The 21,767-nt window shown below is 40.3% G+C and overlaps 1 long non-coding RNA gene across 1 annotated transcript in view; it reads left to right on the top strand.

The window, feature by feature from the left end:
* Positions 1-21,767, top strand: part of LOC115348617 — a 148,099-nt gene that overhangs the window by 50,980 nt on the left and 75,352 nt on the right. Inside the window, exons 2-3 of the long non-coding RNA XR_003925874.2 lie at positions 14,333-14,372; positions 18,010-18,111. This is a non-coding gene — a long non-coding RNA (uncharacterized LOC115348617). The remainder of the gene's footprint in view (positions 1-14,332; positions 14,373-18,009; positions 18,112-21,767) is intronic.

Raw genomic sequence — 21,767 nt, 5'->3', positions numbered from 1 at the left:
TCGGGCCATCTCCTTTATCCTTCATTTCATCCCTCTTTATTGCAATACTTTCACGCTCACCCTCTTGACTCTTCTCTCCCTCACTCAAACTCTGCCGCTCTGCAGATTGCCTCAAAAATTGGGAAAATGGAAACATAACATCATTTAAAGCACAAAAAATGCAACCCTGCCTGCACGGGTAGGCGTGCAGACGATGTGCTATTTTGCTTGCTTGGTGTGGGTGGGCAGTGTGCCCCTCTGCCAGCCCCACAGCTGATCAGAGCACGCCAGCCCTCGGCTGTCCTGCTGTCAAGCGCAGACCTTTTCTTCGGGTCTGCGGGTACGGCCCTCGCGGAGCAGCCAGGCACGCGAATGGCATGAGGCTGCTGGACGGTCACCGGCTTGCTCCTCGACGCGTCCGGGAGAGCCTCAGCAGCCCAGGGGACCGTGTACGCTGGTCTACCCGAGGTGACACGACAGTCTCTGCTTGCTAGTGCAGCTGGTTCTGTCATCTGCGAGGCCAAAGATAATTGGAAATCTGTATGCTGGTGCTTCCTGAGGAACCAAAGAACGTCACCTTTTGCACTGAAGGTAACTTGTGATGACTCATCTAAGGGTGGTGTAAAATGAGCTGTATAAAACAATGAACGCTTGCGGCAAATCATGGTATCCTGATGGGCTTTTAGGAGCATCCCCTGCCCTGAATCCCATTTTGAGAAAACACGAATAGTACTATGGCAAGAAATAAATAATGCATTGACTTAATTCTGTAAAGAAATGTTTCCTCTTTAGAGGGAATAGTCACTCACACGATTCTTTTAATTTGCTAATCTTCAGAATAGAGGGAATCGCTGTCAGTTAAGACCTTTCTGTGGGTATCTAGCTGAATCTCGTGTGTGGATTTTAAATGAGAAGGCTGACATGCAGTTGAAGACCTGGATGATGGTACATCAGCTGCCAGAAACACGTAGCTGACATAATGGGAATTATTCGCAGCTGCTCTGATTTAAACTACTATGGCCCCACTTCATTGCTTTGTTATATAGTCTGCAGACCTTAATCGTCTGCTGTGCTGATAGAGGATACCAAATTCAGGGTATAGTATAAAGAAATTTATATAAATCACTTACATGCTAATTTTACACCTACCTGATAAGATGTGGTGTAAGACTGCTTCTTTGGGCAAAGGGTGCTTTTTGAATTTAGATCAAGTTCATATATAAGCATTTTTCATCTTAAATAACAATTTTGTTATGGCCGGTGTGATTTTTCTCGTGTATAATGTGAAAATGTTGGCTTCTCCATACCAGTTTTGCCTTCTACCATCAATAATAGCCTTTGGCAGAGTTTTTGAAAACTGACAAGTTGTTGGATATAAAACAGATTTGCCCATGGATGAAATATATTTTTGGTCAAAACCTTCCTCATATAAATCAGGAGCACCACTGCTTGTTTAATTTACAAATTTTAGAACTCATCAGTCGGCTATTTAATTTTTCCCTGATGGCAAGTTGCTTGTTCATTTGCTTTTTATTATATAAATGGCATGCAGATAATGAGCGGCTGAAACAGCCAACCAACTTTTGATTAATATATTTGATACAGTTGCTCAGAAGGGAAAACATATTTTGAATAATTTGTTGTTGTTTGTAATGAGCACATGATATGACAGTAGTGATTACCTTAATGAATCAATTAAGTGGAATGCAATTTGAGTTGGATAGAGCTGGTGATGGCCAATTGTGCAATGGCCACTGGGAGAGTTACTTAGCAAACCATATCAGAGCTCAGCCAGCCTGCCATTTGTGCAGTAGAGGTGGTTTTGGAAGGTGGAGAAGACAAGGAGGCAGGTGGTGGAAGAGGAGCATACTTCGGCAACCTGCGTGTTTCTGAACATGGTAATTATCTTTGTTACTTAGTTTGGATCAGATCTGGTCCCTGACCTTCTGGAAAGAACAGAGATGGATTCTGAGGCACAGAAATTTGTCACCAGATGCTTCTTGCTGAATCTGTTTAGAAAGGAGTAATATGGCTCCTGTACCAGCGGCAAGAAAGTTTGCCTACTTGCTGGCTCTTTGCACTGTTAGCCATAATGAGATTTTCATTGGAAATACTCTATACCTGGAGTGTTTGTGTGTACTTTCTAACAATTTATGAAAAAAAACCACGAGTGCGAATTTGTTTTTTGTTTTGTGTTGAGGTCTATCAAAGTCGGGAACCCTGTGCACAACATAGGCTGTGGGATTTCTCTGAGTTAATTCAGGTCCAATAACTCAGGTTGAACTGGAACGTTTCTTGTAGAGAAACACTCAGTCTTGTGTTAAAGAGCTCTGCAATAGAGCATCCATGAGAACCTTTGGTAATTTTCTTCAGTCATTAATTATTCACACCATTACTTCAAGAGTTTCTTTTTTCCTGTGTGGTTCTGGCACTTTTCCACTTGTAACCCCTGGAAATTGATATACCCTCATCTCTAGATTGAAGTGCTTGCTGTAGCAGATTTTTGTTATCCTTTTACGTTCTTAAACTGTGATAAAAGTTCCCCTTTCACCTCCTCTTTGATAAACTAAGTAGTATGACCTCTGCAGATCTTTCTCTGTGGTCCTACTTTCTAATCCCTTAATATGTTTTTGTAGCTTTTCCCTTAACACTCTCCAGTTTTGAATTGTGGAGTACTGCTCAGATAAATCTTTTAAATGGTTGTTTTTTAAGACTTGAGAACTGTCCAGACCCTTCACTGTTTTCAGCAATGGAAGGTGAAGAATCGGTCATTCTGGTTTTCTGTTCTGGCCCTGTCCTTCATTTGCTGAAGGACTTTCTCTTCATCAAAACTCATGACTTGCTCATACTTTTACTGAGAACCACCACTTCCTTGTACCTCAGGCATATGTCATTCAACTTGCAGTTAATTTAAGTTTGGATATTTAAAAAGTATTTGTGTCAAAACTCTAATGTTTAGATGAAATACTTTTGTCTCTTTCACAGATTAAATTAGTTATACATTTTGACCTGAGTTTGTGGATGGTTTTCATGTATATAAACTGCTTTAAATGCAGTCTGACTAGCTTCTGAAAAGGCTTATTCCAGTCTGAGCTGAATGCCTCCAAAGCACATCCCAGCTGGTGGGAGATTGGTGTAGCACTCTCATCTCCTCTAAGGTTGCTGTGGAGCTTTGTCAAATCATTTTTAATAGTTTGAGATGTACTTTAACTAGTCTATACAAACAGGGCATCCAGGTAATTGTGTATGCAGCTATTTTATAGTTACTGACGTGTCTGTGTGCAAACTGTTGACATTACTGGATATCTATCTATGACATCTGGGGCTTTCAGAGCCTGAAGTAGGTGTCCAGCGGCTCACTTAGGCGTAGGCTAATTCTACAGTATCTTCTCCTTAGGCATTTTGCTATCATGATCCAAATTGCTCCTGTGAGAAGCTTTCTATCTTGCACAGAGCAGGAAGGCAACTACTGTATGCCAAGTGCAATGCTTGTAGCAGTTTTTTTTATTCGTTTGGGAGATGAAGGATGATCCCATGAGAAAAAGGATTTCAGTTTGGATGTCTGTAGCTTGGCTCTACGCTTCTCCTTTATTCCTTCCTGGTGGTTGTGTGACTCTTTTTTGACTCTTTTTCCTTCAGCAGATCACCATTGTCTCAGATCTAATGTCCAGTCCCTCCTATTTTTTTTTTTATTTTTTAATTTTTTTTTGTTAAGACAACCCTGCATGCACACAGATGAGATGCTGAAGTACTTTAATTAAAGCCATGTTTCAGACAAGTTGTTTGGTCTGCTGTGCAAAAATTAAATATCTTATGTAAAACTTAATTTGAGAGACTTGAAAACTGTACAGGAAAAAATTCAAGTAATGGATTGCTTGCTAGCTCAGTAAACTATAAACACTTCTCTTGCTCCTGCTGTTGTGTACAGAGGCATAATATGCTGTGCTAATGCTTGATTCGACATGGAACACGCCAGATATTTTGTGCATAATGTAGAGTAATTTAACAGTGTAGTAGGATAGAAGAGGGTGAGGTTTAACAATAGAAGGCAGTACTTTTTCATGCAGTTCATACTTAACTTGGGGAAATTGTAACCATTGCACAGTGCAAAAACTACAAATGGGTTCAGAAAAAGGGTAACCTTTAAAATGCAAAAATAAAAAGGTACACCCAGGCAAAATAACATTGCACGTGTTTCTTGTTCTTATAGTTATGAGGTATCAGCTAATGGCCACTTTCAAAGAAAGGATACCATTCTAGAAAAACCTTAGGTTTATCAGAAACTGTTGCTAGACAGCTCTTCCATGAAATTAAGCTTCTATTTACATGTATGCTTTTATTTGTTTGGCCTCAATTACTGAGTCTCTTCCCTGAAAATGTCAGTTGTGTCTGAACAACTGAGGGTAGACTTACATAGTTATGTATGTGTTTAAGAAGAGAATTTTGCTAAAGCATGAATATTTAAAGATTTATTTATCTTAAGAAGCAAAAAATACTGTGTTTTTAGTGGCTGCAGTGAGATTGATGAGGATCATTCCTGCTTCAACGCCAAAACTGTCTTTTTGTCATGTTTGAATAAAAGTTACTGCAGTGGCACTCAGGTTTCTAGGTGCTATAGGAACACATATGATAGCAATAGCAATACACATCTTTTTGCTTCTTTTTCATTAAGTAACTACTAGGAAGCATAGAAGGAGATTTACAATAGTCAAAGTAGATATGCTGTAATGTAGCATTAAATTAGCTTTACTGTAATGATACTTCACTATGTTATTTACTCTTTGACATTCCTACAAGACTGCTCTTCTTAACAAAAAAAGAGAAATTTGAATGCCTTACAGCTAGCTCCTACAAATCCTTTAATTTTCTCATTAATGCTTTTGATTTATTTTGCCCCTGACATAAATTTATTTTTCAGAGTAATTCTGATTGCTGTTACATTCACGTGGAAAGTTTAGATTTTCATTCCGTGAATCTGATTACCAGCATCCTAGAGTTTCCATTCTCACTGTTGAGAGCTGAAGACAGTATTATCCTTCATTAGTGTCACAGTCTTTCTAATTTAAGTCTTTGTCTTTCTATTGATCTTTGAGTTACATCTGATTTTCCTACCTCCAAAGTCATCTTTCTCGCCTTTATTTCTTTGTAAGCACAGGAGTAGGCAGTTATTTTTCAATGCCTTCTAATGACTATACTTACTGTATATATCAATACTCTTATACTTCTCCCATGGACAACATATTTCTAAGTTGGTTATCAGTCATAACCCTTATGATGTAATATGGTCTGTTTGGTATAATTTGATAGTTATATTATTTGATAATTTGATAGATATATTATTTGAGAGATATATTTGATAGATATATATTGCCATATTTATGAACAAACCACTTGAGTTCTGTAGGGCTCTACACTGGAACTGTAGGAATTGTGTTAGAGTGATGCTCTCTGCACTGTGTGATATCAAAATATCGTGCCATAGCTGGATTTTACTATGTGGGTCTTGATCAATACAAGTTTTAGAAAGCACGAGTGCTGTTATGAGAATACTGCACTTTGGGGAGTGCAATATTGGTTTTGTCTAGCATGGAAAGTTGCTCCACGGTTTCTATTCAAGTGAAAGTTAAATATCTCCATGTTGCATACCAAGCCTCTGACTTCACAAAAGCTTGCTGGTCTTCTGAGAGAAGGAAGATATTGCAATCAAAAGGACATCCTTGCCTGATAAATCTGTGTGATTTCTAGAAAGTGACAGACATCAGTCGTTGGCTGGTAAATACTTCACAGGTTTTAAGATGCTCTGATGACAAAGCTGGACAGACCATATACAACTATCAGTCACAAAGAGCTGGTGAGTGCTGTACCTTCAGCCTCGTCCAGTTCCAAAAGCATGCCGTCCAGCAGTTATTCTAGTTTTAACAGGGAATTAGGAACTACGGGTACACTAATGAAGCCGTATCTGCCACCTGAGAAAACCTGTAGCACTCCAATGTTTGCTTTTTCTGATAGCTCATTGCAATGTGATTGAACTAAAAAATGGTAATTTCACAATCTCTTTTCATGAGGTTCTTCTCTGTCTTGAGCTACAAATCTTAATTTTTGTATATCAAGATACATAAAGGGGAGACTAAAAAAAGCAACGTGAGTGTTGGCCAATGCCTGAAGAGTTTTCATCAGTGTTCACAAATTCAAAGCCTGAATGAAATGGGAGCTTTCAGGGCTTTTTCTTGTATAGAATTTCTCATGTGTATTGAAGTGTAAGTATGCATATGGTGCTTTTTACTTTTCATGCACTCTGTTTGCTTTAATTAATCACATAGTATTGCATATGAGAGGCATATGGAAAAATTTCAAAACTACTCTTCAGAAATAATGAACATTTCAAGCAGATCTCATTTCCATTTCCATGTTTCTCCCTTTTTTTGGACATATATTGTTTCATTTCAAAATACTGAATGGATGGCTTGATGTGTATGAGAGGTTGAATTTCCAGCTGCTGCTAACTTTCTGAGTTGAAGAATGGTAGAATCTGGGACAACGATATTAACAAGTCTCTCTTTCCCCTCCCTCCCCTCTTCTCGTAACTTTTGCCCTCTTGATCTTTCCAATACCACTTAGTGACTCACAGGGTGTTTGCACCAAATGGTCTACCCAGCAGATGATGATAGAAATGCTATACCTATAGAAAGAAACCATATCAAAGAGATCATGAGAAAAACAGCTTGAACATGGGTGGTCAAACTGCTGATAAAAGTGCAAAATTATAGATGTAGTAGTAAAATAGGTCTTCTGAAGTCATTGAAGCTGACTTAAGACATGGGGAATAATTTTACTACAATGTAAAACAGGAGAGGAAGGAGGGAGGGAGGGAGGAGGGAGACTTGGTTCATCTGAAAAAGTTGGTACTTTTCTGGATTTGCTAACTTCCTTGAGCATTCAACAGAAGGTGGTAGGAAACACCATTAGCAGTGGAAGATATCAGAGTACAGCCTAAATATCTGAATAAGGAAGACTGCAGCGAGCTCTAAGAAAGGAGACTTTGGTTATTGTCCAACCCAGGCTTGCCGTTGCCGTAAAGCACTTCTCAAGCTTGTCTAGCAGGAGCGAGGTGAGCCCTGTCACGCGACGGGACTCCCAGCAGTGACGAGCATCTCGGGATGGTGGGAGCTCCCATCTGCTGCGTCACCGCTGCTTTACTACCCCAGGAGCCAACAGCACTTGCGCTTCGGTTCCTCCATGCAAGCTTACGGCATTTGCGTAGGTAGTACGCGCGCTGTGGTCACTGCAGTCACTTAGGCACGCATTTAATTCTGGCAGGTTGGCTCCCGTGGCAGTGTCCTGGATGGCAGCATTGGCTGTACAACCCACCAGGGAAGATGGGATAATGTTTGGAGCGGCAGTGCTGCAATGTTGTCAAGAGCGTTCATGTTAGCTGTTTTTTAAATAACCTTACCCGCTTTAGGTGTGTAGGAGAGCTGAGCTGGAAGCAAAGTTTTGAGTTACATCTTTAGTTAACGTTGAGGCAAAGACTAGCTGTAAATGACTGCTTCGCAGAGCTTATCTATTAATGTGTTAGGAGCAAAGACTAGGCTTTGGAGCCATTAGAAGTCCCTGGAGTAAGCTTGGCAAGAATGCTCAACTTCTGAATACTAATACCCAAAGCATAAACAAGGCTGTGAGGAGGAAATTGGAAACAAACTGTTCTGAGCTCAGTGCAATTGCAATGTATTGCAGTTATGTTCATGTAGTGTTAAGACCGATCTGGTAAGAGTGCTGCCAGGCAGAATAGCAGAGCAAGATACTTCTCCAAATAGTAAAGGATGAGAACTGGTCAAACTTACTTATTTCAGATATGTTTAAAATAAAGAACGTGGTATATTTTTGTTTTCAGACACCTCAGTTGCATAAATTAGTGGAATACTTGTCCCAGTCTTTGCCCACTGTAGACATTTTCTGTAAAGAAAAAGGTTTTGTGTCATCAGAAGTGTCACTCAAGCGTGCTTTTAAAGTGCTGTAACTAATTGCGGATGGGCATAATTATAAGAGTGCCGAAGCAAGCCTGAATTATTTTCAAACACAAGAAGTGCCTGAGGGCAGTCAGAGAGGGCCACAGATTCAGTGACTCTTGTCTGTTACCCTCCACCTCCTCTTAACCCAACACCCCCCTGAAGTTAAGAAGGTACTAAGGAGAAGCCAAGCATTTTTATTACAAGAATTCTTGCTGTATGTTGCTCATTCTGCAGCGAAAGAATCGCTCTCTTTCACGTGCCGATGCTGAATAATGCTTCTGTGTAAGGCACCTGAGCGGGAGGTGAGCGAGCTCCCCCACCGCTGCCCCGGCAGAGCTGCTGTGCCGTGCTCCGCTCCCTGTCACTGCTGCCGGGGGGGTCTGCGCACCCGAGCTTTGACTTAAAATAGCTGATAAAACATCGCCTGGCTTGCTTAGGGCACGCTTGCTTGTGGGATGAGGTCTTGATGGCATAGGCTTCAGTGTGCAACAGGCACTGAAGTCTGCAGCTGTACCTGCCCTGCTCTTTCTGCTCTAGCTGGCAAGATTAAAATTAACATCGGTGTGCCGCTGAGCTGCTATGGCCCTGCCTAATTGCAGTGGAGACATGCGCTGAGTTTAATTTCACCAGTCAAATTATCCATACAGTTCATATTTGCTGTAAGGCAATAGCGATCAACATCTAACTTCTCTTTAAGAAAAGTGTGATGTGTAACATACACTATAAAAAGTTCTGTGTATGTCTTCCTAAGTGACCAGTTGACATATCTACAAAATCCGTCTGTGCCTTATACAAAAGATGAGTCTTGTGCCATTGAAAGCAAACATTAAAGGAAAACAAAATTAAGTCAGCCCTAATAATTAAGGTAGAATTTCTTTTACGTAAAATTATTTTTAGGATAAACCAGATGTTGAGGATAGTAATTGTCATACACAGTACAGTTTTCCTGTTTATCTGTCCATGATGTGAATGCAGAAGTTGTAAATCACCTCTAAATATCTGAAAGTCATGCAAATAGCTTTCAGTCACAGGGAAACAAACTCATTTTATTCCCAGTCAACCATACGTGCAATAAAGAAATGCTTTGCATTTCGGATGAAATACACCTTGGGATGTATAGATAATCCTGGTTAACAGCTGTGGATGTCTATATATAAAACAAAGGTCACAATTTTACAGGCAATACTCTCATTTGAATGCAAGAGTTGGCATTTGTTTTTCAGTATTACAGAGTTTGCAAACAAATCTGGAAAGCATTTTCACAATGAGAGTATATTAAACATATGGGGCTTATATTACAGTATGTACATAAAATTTCAATTTGTAGAGGGCTGTAGTGGTGAAGTACTCAGGAGACTGGGTCTCTGGGAAGGACGGCAGAGCACTTGGTATTAACTGAAATGGCACTTGCTGGTTTTTACTTATAGGACAGGCTGTTTCTTCTAGGTTTGTTTAGCTTACACCTGTAATAACATTATAGCATAAGTCTAACAATGAAAAATTAATTGGAAAATATGTAAAGGTTTTCACTGACCAAAACCAGTGAGGAGCTTTAGATCCCCAGTGGCTGGTGCCTCTCCTGTGCAGTTTGTCACCGGTTTGCAACAGTTTTTTCTTAGACTCCTTCCCCAACGGCACGGAAACTACGTGCATCTTGTCCCATTTGATTGCACTCTGCCTTCAGACAGGAAAAATGTTTTTGCTGTAGCCTGAAGAGTAAACCCGACAGTGTGTCCCGATGCCTCCCCAAGGAAGGTTGGGGCACTGGCAGGCGGGACGTGAAATGAGATTGTTCTGTCCCAGACTAACCTATGGTAAACCTGTCAGTAGGGTAAAATGATATTTCATGCATGCTTGTCAGTTGTATTGGCAGCATTTTCCACCGGTGTCATCGTTTCTACAGCCAGTTAGCTTCAACACTCTTATCAGTTAGTGGCCAGGACCCCTCAGAAATACGACCATTCCTTTTCCTCATGGCATGGTTGTCTAGTAAGGAGAGTCTTCAAATTAATGGAGATAAATAACACACACAAAAAAGATAGTTATTTGTTTATCTGTACTTGGACTGAGATCATTTGTATCTGGAGTATGTGTGGGAGGTTTTATTAAGTGTTAGCTATGCTCACACAATCATCCTGAGGACTGCAGAGTGTGCTAGGCACGGCAAGGTCCCCTCCTCAGGCCCCGTTTGCTTAAAAAGCTGCTGAAGTTTGACCATAGATACTTCAGGAACTAAGGTGGAAAAGCTTTTAGAGGCTCAGGAGCGCTGCCAGAGGCAGAAAGGCTTCCCCTGGTGAGCGGCACAGAGCTGGGGGATGCACGGAGGCAGGCATGGAGGAGGGAGCACATCGATTTGTGTTGGGGAAAAAAACAAAAAAACAACAGCAGAACAGAAACTTGTTACTGCTGCTTCATATTTTCATTGCTTTAAGGAGAGGTAAAAGGTGGTCAAGCAAAATAAATGAGAATACCCATGGGTAAATTCTCACCCCCCTGTTTAGAGAAGCTATTAGGCACCTGTCAGAGCAATTAGCGTGTAATGTAATTTCATTATAATTGCAGAATAATTGCAAATATGTCAATGCTTTTTTTTTTGTTAAAGCTAATATAAGTTAATATGCTACTGATGTTTCTTATGTATCCGCAAAACACACTTTAATATACAATTAAAATGTATAAACATGCATTAATCTGAGTTAAGTTTCCCATGTCATTTAACAGGAAGGTGAGCATAAAACCTGAGGTTCATTTCAGATACTCCAAGCTACAAGTCCATACCCAGGCAGCATTTTAAGTAGAGTAACACGCTCGTGAGCTGCCAGAGCACAGTGGCTGTCAGTCTGTTGCATACCCCGCTCATTATGAAATTCAGTGGGAGTTAGTTTTAGGCTTCTAAAGTCATGTTTCAAAACTTAAATAAAGGGGGAATTTTCCACAGCTGCATTTGTTATAATGCAGCAGTGTTCCTGATAATTTCAGGCTTATGGAAAAGCTTGTTTTGTGGTGGTATTTAAAAAAATGCATGTATAAAATGATGGGAAGTCCTTGTTTATTTGCTGGAGGCTGCACTTCTTCCCCTTAGGAGCTGTATCAAAAAGAAACCCTGCTTAGTCAAGGCTGGTACTTTCACCGGCTGATCTTATCAGCATCTGTGTTGCAGTTACAGCTGGGTTGCATGGTAGCAAAAAATTCTTGGTAGTTCCCGAGGAAGATCTCTATGTTTTTTGTGGCAGGAAGGAGAGGACAGAGGCAGCAGGGTTTTTTGAATAAAGATCAGGCTGGTGAGGTGAAGGTGTCTCACTAGTTAATGGCAGTCTGCATCCTGCAGAAAGCAAGTCCTTCCCAGCTGAACAGGTTTTAGAGAAATTTATCACAGGGGAAAAAGAAGTAAGGAAATCTCAGAGCTCCCAGGGAAGTGTGGATGTGATGGGAATAGTCTTTAATATTGCACGTGACAAAGTTTGGAACTGTCCTCTCTCTGTTAGAACACAAGACTATGGGCCCAACGAAATGGGAACAAATGGCAAACTATTGATGTTGATGCATGTGTTGTACGGGAACAACAAGGATTTATTTGTGAAAATAATACCATTAAGGCCCAAGACATTTGTCTCGACACTGAACAAAACATTTGTCATTTTGAAATACATCCTGATGAAACCCCTGAGACTGTACTTGTATATGTTGGAAAGGGGTGTATTTATATGAGAACCCTCTGTGATTCTATATAGACAATCTATATACAATCAAATATCTGTATTCTTAATATTACCAAAATTATGGGATGCTACTTTAACTATTCAGCTCCTGTCACAACCTACCAACTGCTACAATCTAACTATACATTGGATCAAGTTTTATTACCTATCCCTGTTGGAATAAATCTCACTTTGGTAAGAAAACTGTTGCAACCTGATGACCTGAGTCAATTGCCAAAAAGGATTCACAACGGTCAAAGAACCCCAATTACCATCTATCATGGTGCAGAGAAGATACAACATGTCCTAGAAAGAGTGAAGAAAGGTGGAGAATATCCCTGGTGGGAAATTCTTTTTGGATGGTTACCAACAGCAGCTGGAATTTCGAATTTGATGCTGCATCCAATTATAGTTTTGTTAGTTTTGACCTTATGTTTATTACTTAGAATCATTCTATCTATAAAGTTTTGGTACATAACAAAGAAAATACTCCTTGTTCATCACATGAAATCACCCAATAATGTAATTAATTGTAATATTTTGTACTAAAAGCTGTTTGCTTACCATGGATCTGCATGTGTGCCAACATAGTATATCACTAACATTAATTATGACACTTAAAGAGCTTAACAAATAATTGGACTCTTACCACTAAGCTGCAATATGCTGCATATTTATGACATAGAGGCAAGAGGTAACTCTACTACCACTCTATGAGTCAATAAAGTGGATTGGGTAGAGTGTGATGGATGCACTAGACCCCTTAACCAAAGCAGCAGCAGTTTGGTACAGGCTCCAAAGGAGGTAAAAGCCTAAGCCGTAGCCAGGCCAAGAACTCCTCTAGAAAACCCACAAAGGAGCAGAGCGACACAGTGAGCATCGGCACATATGAGCTTGGAACACCCATCGTGCCATTAATGCATGAATACGGGGTGGCTTTTCCAAGACTCATTTATCAAGGAGCAAAGAAAGTAGTGGGTACAAGGAGTCTCATGGATACCTTTTCCTTGTATGCATTTTGACTATCAGCCAACCACTTAATTTCATAAATATGACAGCCTAAGTGAGCTGCCTTTGAGGTCTCCCTGCTAGGCAGCGTGGCTGCATGGCGGTGATCTCCCCTTGGGCTGGGACGCCTCTCAAGGTTGCTCCTCAAGGCAGAGAGACCTTTTGCCAATGACGGGTCTTTGGACGAGCCCAATTTGAGTTCTCCCTGGATTGCAGCTGGACTGCACGGCAGGTGATCTCCCCTTGAGCAGGGACTCCTCTCAAGGTCTGAGATTCCTTACCTGAGACCAAGATCCTTCCTTACCTAAGGCAGAGAGACCCCTTACCCGCGACACATCCTTGATAAGTGACTGATAGCATGCTGAATTAATACTAATGAAACGTTACTAATCTATATAGCTACTCAATATTAATTATTATAAACTATAGATAATTCCATTAGACATAAACCATTGTCCAAGTCTGAGACTAAGATTGGACCTAGCTGCACCTAGGCTCTGTCAGGAGTTTAGAAAGCAAGGGCATCCATTCTGAACCTCGTGACTCAAAGGGAGGGTCCTCCTTACCCTTTTGCATCTCTGGTCTCTGTGCAAGTCATTCTAGCTCAATTCTAACTCGGTTTTCCTTTCTATGTTTCTTCCATGTAGTAAGTAATAGAATGAACCTTGCCATCGAACTTCGTTAAGTTGCTCTTTTAGAGCATCATATTAAAATCACTTTTGCTAATACCTTTGATGGTGATTCTTTAAGTGATTTAAAACACTCATCCTTGATGCTCTTAGCGGATATATTATGAAATAGTTAATCTTTATTTTCTGGTGGAACAACCTTTTTACTAAGGAAAAAGTAAGTGACCTTCTGTCACTGTGTACCCCTTAGCACATAGCAGTGCTGCATTGCTTTGCAGTCTAGAAAATGCCTTCCCGGGCTGGACCCTACAGTAAGGGAAAAGAAGGATGAGCCAGAAAGAGGAAAAATATAGGGAGAGTTTTTTTTCTTCACCAGCTTAATATGGAGGCAATTATAGCTCTGGAAGTTCTGCTTTCAGTATTCATTTTACCTGAATATTGGTGGGGAATCTACAGAAAAATGAGTACTGTATCTGTTCCTCAAATCAATATTTTCTACAACTAATTTCTCAGTTAAATACTAAACCAGAAAAACTTTGCAAAAGGCAATATTTGTTCATCTGTGACAAAGTTAAGCACAAAACTCAAACTAAGTATCTTTCTGATTTTTCCACGCTTGCTAGTTCTTTACTCTTTCGTAAGTTTTATAACATTTTAGCTCACCATTGGATTACACTTGCACAATTAAAAATGGTTTACTCTTGAGCTCATGGCTAAAAGTCTGTTAGAGGGGTTATGAGGAACAGAACTAATTAAATGTAATTGTTTGTTTTCACAACGTAAAACAAAATACTTTGGGAATGGGGAAATGATTGGAGTTTTCAGTAGTGCTGGATATAGAAATCTGCCCACCTACTGCCTAACTGATAGGGTTCATTACTAACTCCTTGGGGAGGGCTGCAAAAAAACCCCAGTCGTACCCTTGTATTTGTATCATGCTCTAGCATACACATCTTTGCAATAAAGTTAGATCGTACATAATGTTTCTCACTGAATTTTGTCCTTTCAGATTTGGAGGGTTACATGAAAAATGTTGGTTTGCCATTAAGGTATGTATTTGATTTGATTTAAGCAAGAGATAACCACATTGAAAATAGTGCTATCAATTGCAGGACTATAATTTACAAAATGGAAGCATTTTCTTTATTGAAGCTCTGAAAAATAAAGTAGCACTGCGGCTGGCTATTTAAGGTAAGTAGGCAGATAGTGATCAATTCAAATAACATAAAATCAACAAGAATACTCTTCCATCCTTCTGCGTAACCCCACAGATCAATGCGGTTTGAAGAGCTGAAGTTTTATTGTTGTTAACATTGTTTTTGGATTGAGCTAAACTCGGAACAGTTGAAAATCCCCAGAACTCTTCATCTAGAAGAAAGCTCTTTTTGTGTCCTGATAACTCTGGTGGTCTGAACATGGGAGATGTTAAATGAGTACATTTGTAGGCTTTCCTGGTTTATTTTGCAGAGTACTGTCTGAACTTGCATCTTCCTGCTTCAATACCCTCATGACTGTTTCTGTTCATTTTATTTTTAACGCAGTCAGTGAAGCAGCTTGCTTTGTCTGTAGTTTACCTTCACCTTCCACCATCATCCTGGCATCCCTTAGGAAAGAACAAAGCTGCGATCACAGTGACTTAGCACAAGAAATCTTTGCTTCTCTCCACACCACTACTGCAAGCCATCAGCAAGTCTAAGCTGCCGTTCCTACTCGTTTTGAGGAAGGTATTGGTCATCTTTTGCTTTCCTGCACCTTCCTCCTCCTCTTCGCAGAACAAGTCTGTGCTAACCCCGGCACTCTGGATTCAGGATGGCTGCCACATGGGCAAGGCAGAAATTACGGGTTTTGTCTCACAATTCTGTGGCTGTTTCAAAGCCACGTGGGCTGCTGTAAGGTGTTGGAAATTAATTTTCAGGAAAAACTTCTACGGAGGGTGACAGTCTTTGCTGGTGGATCGGTTAGCATGAAAATAGCCAAGAACTGTCTTTGAGAAAGAAATGTCTCCACCTGTTGCTGGAGTTGGTACTTTTATATTCTGCTCCTCTGTTGAAGTGATTCATTATTAATCCCCGAAGCTGTCCTGTGGTCAGCGCTCCAAATGTCAAACTGCTGTCCTGCCTGTTTCTGTGAGAAGTGCGTACATTTCTTCATTTAGACTCCAAATAGAGCTGTCAAATTTGTTGGATTCACTGGTAAAGTCGACATTTCAGATTTCAGCAATATATTGTTCCACAGGCAGAAAATTATTTTTCAATGAATTTTTACATAACTTGAAGTAATTGAATGCTTAATATTAACAATATTTTTGCATTTGCTTTCTACAAGTATTTAAATATTTGAACATAAAATATGTTCTTTCACAATGCTAATAAAATCTGAGGACCTAATAGTCACATTCATTATAAGAGGCAGTAAGTCATCTTTGGTGAGTTTACTTTTCTTCCAATATAAATACAGATTTATGAACATTCCTGTTATGTGAATTATCTGCCTTCCCCCCACCCCCCCCACCCCAAGAAGACCATCTCTCTCTTCCTAAACATCCAGTATACTAAAAAAGGGATTAAAGTAGTGAGGAATTGTTAAATAAATAAATAAATCGGGTCACTGTTTCTTCCACTGGAGAGCTCAGGTAAAACGTTTAAGCTGATTTTTTGATGGCATTTTTGTGTAGAAGAGGATGGTGGACTGTGGAATAAGAAGAGACACTTGCCAGAGTAATGTAGAGTTTGAATACAGACATGACTTTCTGCACTGTAGATGGATAAACAAAAATGTTGTAACTCTTCAAGAAGGCATACAAAAGTGGCAAAACATGCCTTTCATTTACCTTGCCCCCATAAACGTGTGTGCTGCTGCTTTTACTGCTTGGTTATTGACTTCATATTGTCTTTCAAGCAGTCTTGTATTTGCAGCAGTAAAACACTTTCCATTAGCAAACAATTGTATTTAACAAATTGTATTTTATGGAAGCAGAAGCCTGTATTTACTGATTGTTTTCTTGAACCTGTGGGATTCTTCATCATTCCACAGAAAACTATCTCAAAGCTTTTAGTTTTCAAGTAAGATCAGCCGTTCTCATTTTTCTGAGGCTCTGGAAAGATGTACATGGGAAAATCTCTGACATAGGAGACTCTTAGGAAATATTGTAAAGGAGAGAAATACATTTATAGGAATGGAAGGAGGAAAAGAACAGTGTTAAAATCCTACTACTAATGGACTGTATGGCATCTACCACTTCCATGAGTTTTTAACAGCCTTTGTGATTTAGCAAAGAAACATGCACCTAGCTTTAATACATCTAAGTTAGGCTGCTGAGTAAGGACAACTCCTCAAATCAAGAACATATTTACCAATCCAGTAATGCTGCATACACTTTACTACATACATTGCAGTATTCTGCCTTGCAGATTGTAGCTCTTAATCTGAAATAATTAAGCTTGTTTTTTTCCCAGTATTTCAGTTCACAGTGTCTTTGATTTACATGCAAAGATATATACACTTCCATTTTAATGGCATTTTTTTTGCTTGAGTGCTTCTAATGTCTTGAGACAAGTCCACCTATTTCATTATATACATGTTTCACTACCCTATATGCCTTCTTTTTTAGGAAGGGGGAGGTAAAATGGGTGTGTGAATATGAAATGACTTCTTGATTTTAACTTCAAAGGCTATTTGGACTGCTTCAAAGGATTTCTTTGCCAAAGAGAAATCATGTTTTTCGAAAATACTTAAAAAAAAAAAAAAAAAAAAAAAAAAAAAGACTTTGTACATGTCTATACTGAAAAAATTCATCCTCAGATGACTTGAGCAATTCTGGGCAGTGGTGATTTCGGTATACTTGTAAGACTTATTCATTATGTAAGCTTTGATTGGCAATGGTTGATGCCTCCAGGCTCTTCATCTATATAACTACATTTAAATTAAAAATAAGGCAAAACATTTTGCTATAACATGTCCCTTACGCTCTCTATTTAGTATTCTCCTGTTGTCACAGAGATTGCTAAGGGAAAACTTAATTTATCTATTTGCCCTTGTGGAATGTCTGTTTAAACATCCTTCAGTGGAATTCTTTTAAGAGTCTTGATTTCTCCAGTAATTCCAACCCTGGTACTTCTACTTAATATTATTTAATTATTACAGTATAGCCACGGGTGAAATACAGTGTCATCTTCTGGTGTTCATTACCTAAGAGAGTCAGATGACACCGTTATTAATAAACAATGCCTGCATTTCTGAAAAAAGGGCCTCATGCAACACATGCTTAGATGTATGGTTAACATTCCTCTTGATTTAATGAGGTTTGAATCAAGCGAGGAGAGAATTATAAAAAAGAATAATACTTTTCATCTTGATGCTATCTCTAGTAGGTCACCGCGCTGACATGAATAGATATTCCTTGGAGTAATGTGTTTCTCTGTTGTGTCTGTGGGCGGCAGAGGCAGATGCTCTGTGGTTCCTGAATAGAAAAACAAGGAATAACTGAATGTTATTTACAGAAAATAGATGGAGTTTTTATTTTGAAAAAGTTTGTGTGTGGTTGTTTTTTGTTTTTTTTTTTTTTATTCCAGGAAGCTTGCTACCATGTTTTCTTTTTTGGTATTAAACTGAACTGGTTTTTACACTAGCAATCCACATATCAAAAATGACTTTTAATTTATTTTTATTTTTTGTTTCCAAATACAGGTTGTCCTGGATTATTTCAGTAGAGATGGTGCCACCTAAAAGTGAAAACCTGATCTCTTGGCTTCTGAAGTAGGATGCTTTTCTTCAGATTAGTTGAATATGGTAAGTCTATGAAATTTTGGAGATGTACACTGGGTCAGTGTATGTATATGCATGTATCTATATGTGAAAGTGCATATGCAGACATTTGTATATATGTACAGACACCCCACACTTGTCCCCTTGCATCTCCAAGGGGACCATAGTGATGCTGCTGATGAATGCTGAACTATACTTCAGCAGACAGATTTCCAGATTGGACTAGAAAAATGCAAATGTTTTTATTTTTCGATGTCAGTCTTTTGTTCTCTTGATTTCCAGCTGATCATATTCTTCTTAGGCTATTGGGTCTGTGAACAGCAGTGTACCTGAGGCTATAAAACCAAGCCAACATTTCTTCTTAACAGTAACCATTCCGTAAGTCGGAACAGAAGTAAAATTCCTTCAAGCTACATTTATGGCATACATTCAGTCCTGAAACATGAAAAGAGTGTTGATCAAAAATGTGGACCTTTGGAACGGCAAGCTATTTTTGTCTTCTGAGGTTTGTCCTTCCAGTAAATCTGTGTATAGTCCAGAACAAGTAATTAAAACAGTGAAGGTAAATTTAGGAAGAAGGCAGGTGGCTCTCAGATAACGTGCCAAAGTTGTTATTGTTCTTGGTGGTTTTCTTCCATGATGTAATTTGGAGGAAAAAAAAAAAACAAACCTCACAAAACGCTTCTTCCTTTCTTCCTTTTGCTCACATTCACCTTTCCAGGGAAGCACCCAACCATTTAGTTTTGGGTTGGATAACATCCACTTTTGACTTTGTGTGGGAAAATGGAAACATGAACTTGTTGGGGTTTCTAAATATTCCTGAAATTTGGTGCATCCCATATGAATATTCCTGAAATACTGGGTGTTTGGGAGAAAAAGAGCAGGGTTGTCTGAGACGGAGGGTTCACTTTCATGAGGAAAAACATTTTCATCATGCCCTATTCTCTGCATGCCCATTGTTTCAGGTGCTGAAGAGCTATTTAAGGGAGAGGAGATTTGTTTCTTACATTTCCTTTTGCTGATCTCCCCTCTTATATCAAAATGACTTGATGACACATGAGAAAATGAAGTGCACTTGCTGAGCCTTTATGGAAGGAAAAACCTGTATACCGTTAAATGCTGTCTATAGTGATAAATAGTCAGTTGGCAAGTGGCTGCTCTGCTTTTCCAGTGTGTTTTTCTTGGAGAACCTGCAGCAGATTGGCTATAATTGCTCATTGCTCTCCATTAGTAGATCTCCCTCCTGGCAACTCTTTAATAGTTTACATCTCTTGGGGCTGAAAATTACTATTTTAATTAAAACAATTTGTTTCAAATGGGGCTCCCAAATCCCCATATGATGTTTTAGGAGCCTTGGGCAAAGAACTGAAAATGGAGAGTAGCAATTGTTTTTAGGGTTTAGAGTGAGGCTGAAAGTAGGAATTGGGATTTTCACACAATTTCCGAGGCCTGGACTTGCAGCAGGGGAGACTAACCCTCAAAGTACTGAAATTGAGTAGGACTGAGATTTTGTTTTCCAAATATTACATTAATTCACTGGGGTGGAGAAAACTTCCCTGAGTTTCAGTTTAGCCTTGTTGTTTTCTTTGTTCTCATGCAGATAGAGAGAAACAATGATTTTCTGGTGAAGGAAAGGTGAGAGCCAAGAAAAGGGACCTTGGACACCTAAATGCTACAAAAATGCACTTTGGAAGTGGGATTGTGTAGTAAGCAGCCACGTAAGTGGTGTGTCCATTGTGAGAGCTAAAGCCAGCTGTGCAAGGCAGGACTATCGCTTTGCAGATCAAGCCTAGACCTACACTGGGTTGTTCTCCCTCCACACCCAGGGACGCAGGAGACTCCGAGGGGCTGCACGATTTCTCAGCTCTCGAGGGTTTAACGTCAGGCTGCTGGATGGGCCTAGAGCTCCTGCTGTGTGGTTGAGCAAATATTTTGCCCGCATCAAGATGCAGGAATTGTGGAAATTCTGATTTCTGAGGTTGAGCCCTGAAGTCCCGGTGCGGTGAATTCGCTGCACCCCAGCAGCTTTCAGAACTGCACAAAGCTTCATTCCAAGCAGTGCTTAATTTCTATATAAACATGTATATATAATATGTGTATTTATTTGATATTCATTTGTTTAGAATTATATAATTTAGGTATGCGTCTAATATATAAAAACATACGTTCATGTGCTGTTATTCTGCAACAGCCTAGTGGTGAGAGCACCTACCGTAGAAGCAGAAGATGTGGGTTCAGTGTTGTCCCTGGACGGGGGGTATCAGCCTCCCACCCCACCTCGCGGGGAGCGCTCCAGCCAGCTTCCCCATCCCTGGGGCCCGTGCAACCGAGCTATGGAGCCAGGCTCCCTCCTTCTGTCTCTTCAGTCTCATAAATATTACATTTCTCCTTCAGCATTGTCTCAGCTTTATTTTATGGTCCCTCTTCCCCAGCAGCCGCTCTCACCATTAGCCTGTTATACTACACAGCAGAAAAGGCAGCTCCCCCCAGGAAAGGAGAGCCTGGCTGCTGGCGCGCAGGGCTGTGATTTAAGCACCTCTTTGCAGAGAGTGGTTTCAGACTCTCCAACTGTATCAAACAGGCTTGTAATTCATGTCTGCCAATAATATCTGTTTCCCGGATCTCTCTTACTTGCTCCTAACTCTTCTGCTCCTGGCTGAGATGTTAGGCTCCGTAACCCTGCCCCACATCATGCATTACAAGTGCTGAACAGTTGCGTGGGTTTTAACGAGTATGAATTCATACAGGATGAGACGTTTGTGGTAAGGTTCTTCAGCAATGCTCCTCTGTAGGGGTATAGAGCAGATGAAACCCTGGGGCATGGGCTTGCTAGGGGTGCAGAGGCGTGGGAAGATCCTCAGCATCTCCCCACGCAGGGCTCGCTAGCACCCATAGAACAGAATGATAGAATCGTTTAGGTTGGAAAAGACTTTTAAGATCGTCGAGTCCGACCGTCACCCCATCCCTGCCACCGCAGCCGTGCCCCACCGCGAGCTGGGGGTGCTAAAGCCGAGGCTCTGATGCAGCACACAGCTGCTGGGAACATCTGCGACGGGGTTTGGCAGTCTGCAGCAGCCCGGGAAGCCAGATTAGGCAAAAGCTATCGATTCATAGCAGGTTTGTCTTGAAATGTCTTGTTAACTGCTATTCGGCTGAAAACTCTGCTTGTGCCTGGGCACGGAGCCTGGGTGAGGCTGGCGCTGCTTTCTGAAGACGTAATACCCGAAGCTCCTACCTTCCCTGGCTGCAACTGTCTGAAATGATAATGCAAGCGGTCTCTCCGTACTGTACGCACAGCAAAAGAATAAAAAACTCAAAGGCTAGGATTACCAAGGGCTCAAGATAAGAAGTATGACACCATGCAGAACGTGCGAGAAAGTCTCAGGTTGGGGGAAAAAAAATAATAATCCAGTGTGCAGTCAGAAACTAATCAAAGGAGACACCGAGCGTGGCCGTTCTGTTGCGTTGCCGTGGCTTAGGGTGGTGGGAGCATGCGGTGACTTACCTCCCGCCTAGCAAGCTCTCAGCTTTGATATTCTTTAGGCTTGTGAAGAAAATTAAGCTGCTAAGGCAAGAACATATATTTTGCCTTCTGTAAAACTGCTAACACTTATTACTGTTCCAATGTTGATGTTGTTTTATCTCTGGACTGGGCGCTTGGTCTAATTTCCTCCTACTCC

Source organism: Aquila chrysaetos, chromosome 11, assembly GCF_900496995.4.
Source record: "Aquila chrysaetos chrysaetos chromosome 11, bAquChr1.4, whole genome shotgun sequence".
In the NCBI taxonomy this organism is placed as follows: Eukaryota; Metazoa; Chordata; class Aves; order Accipitriformes; family Accipitridae; genus Aquila; species Aquila chrysaetos.
This window is presented reverse-complemented; position numbering and strand designations above follow the sequence as displayed.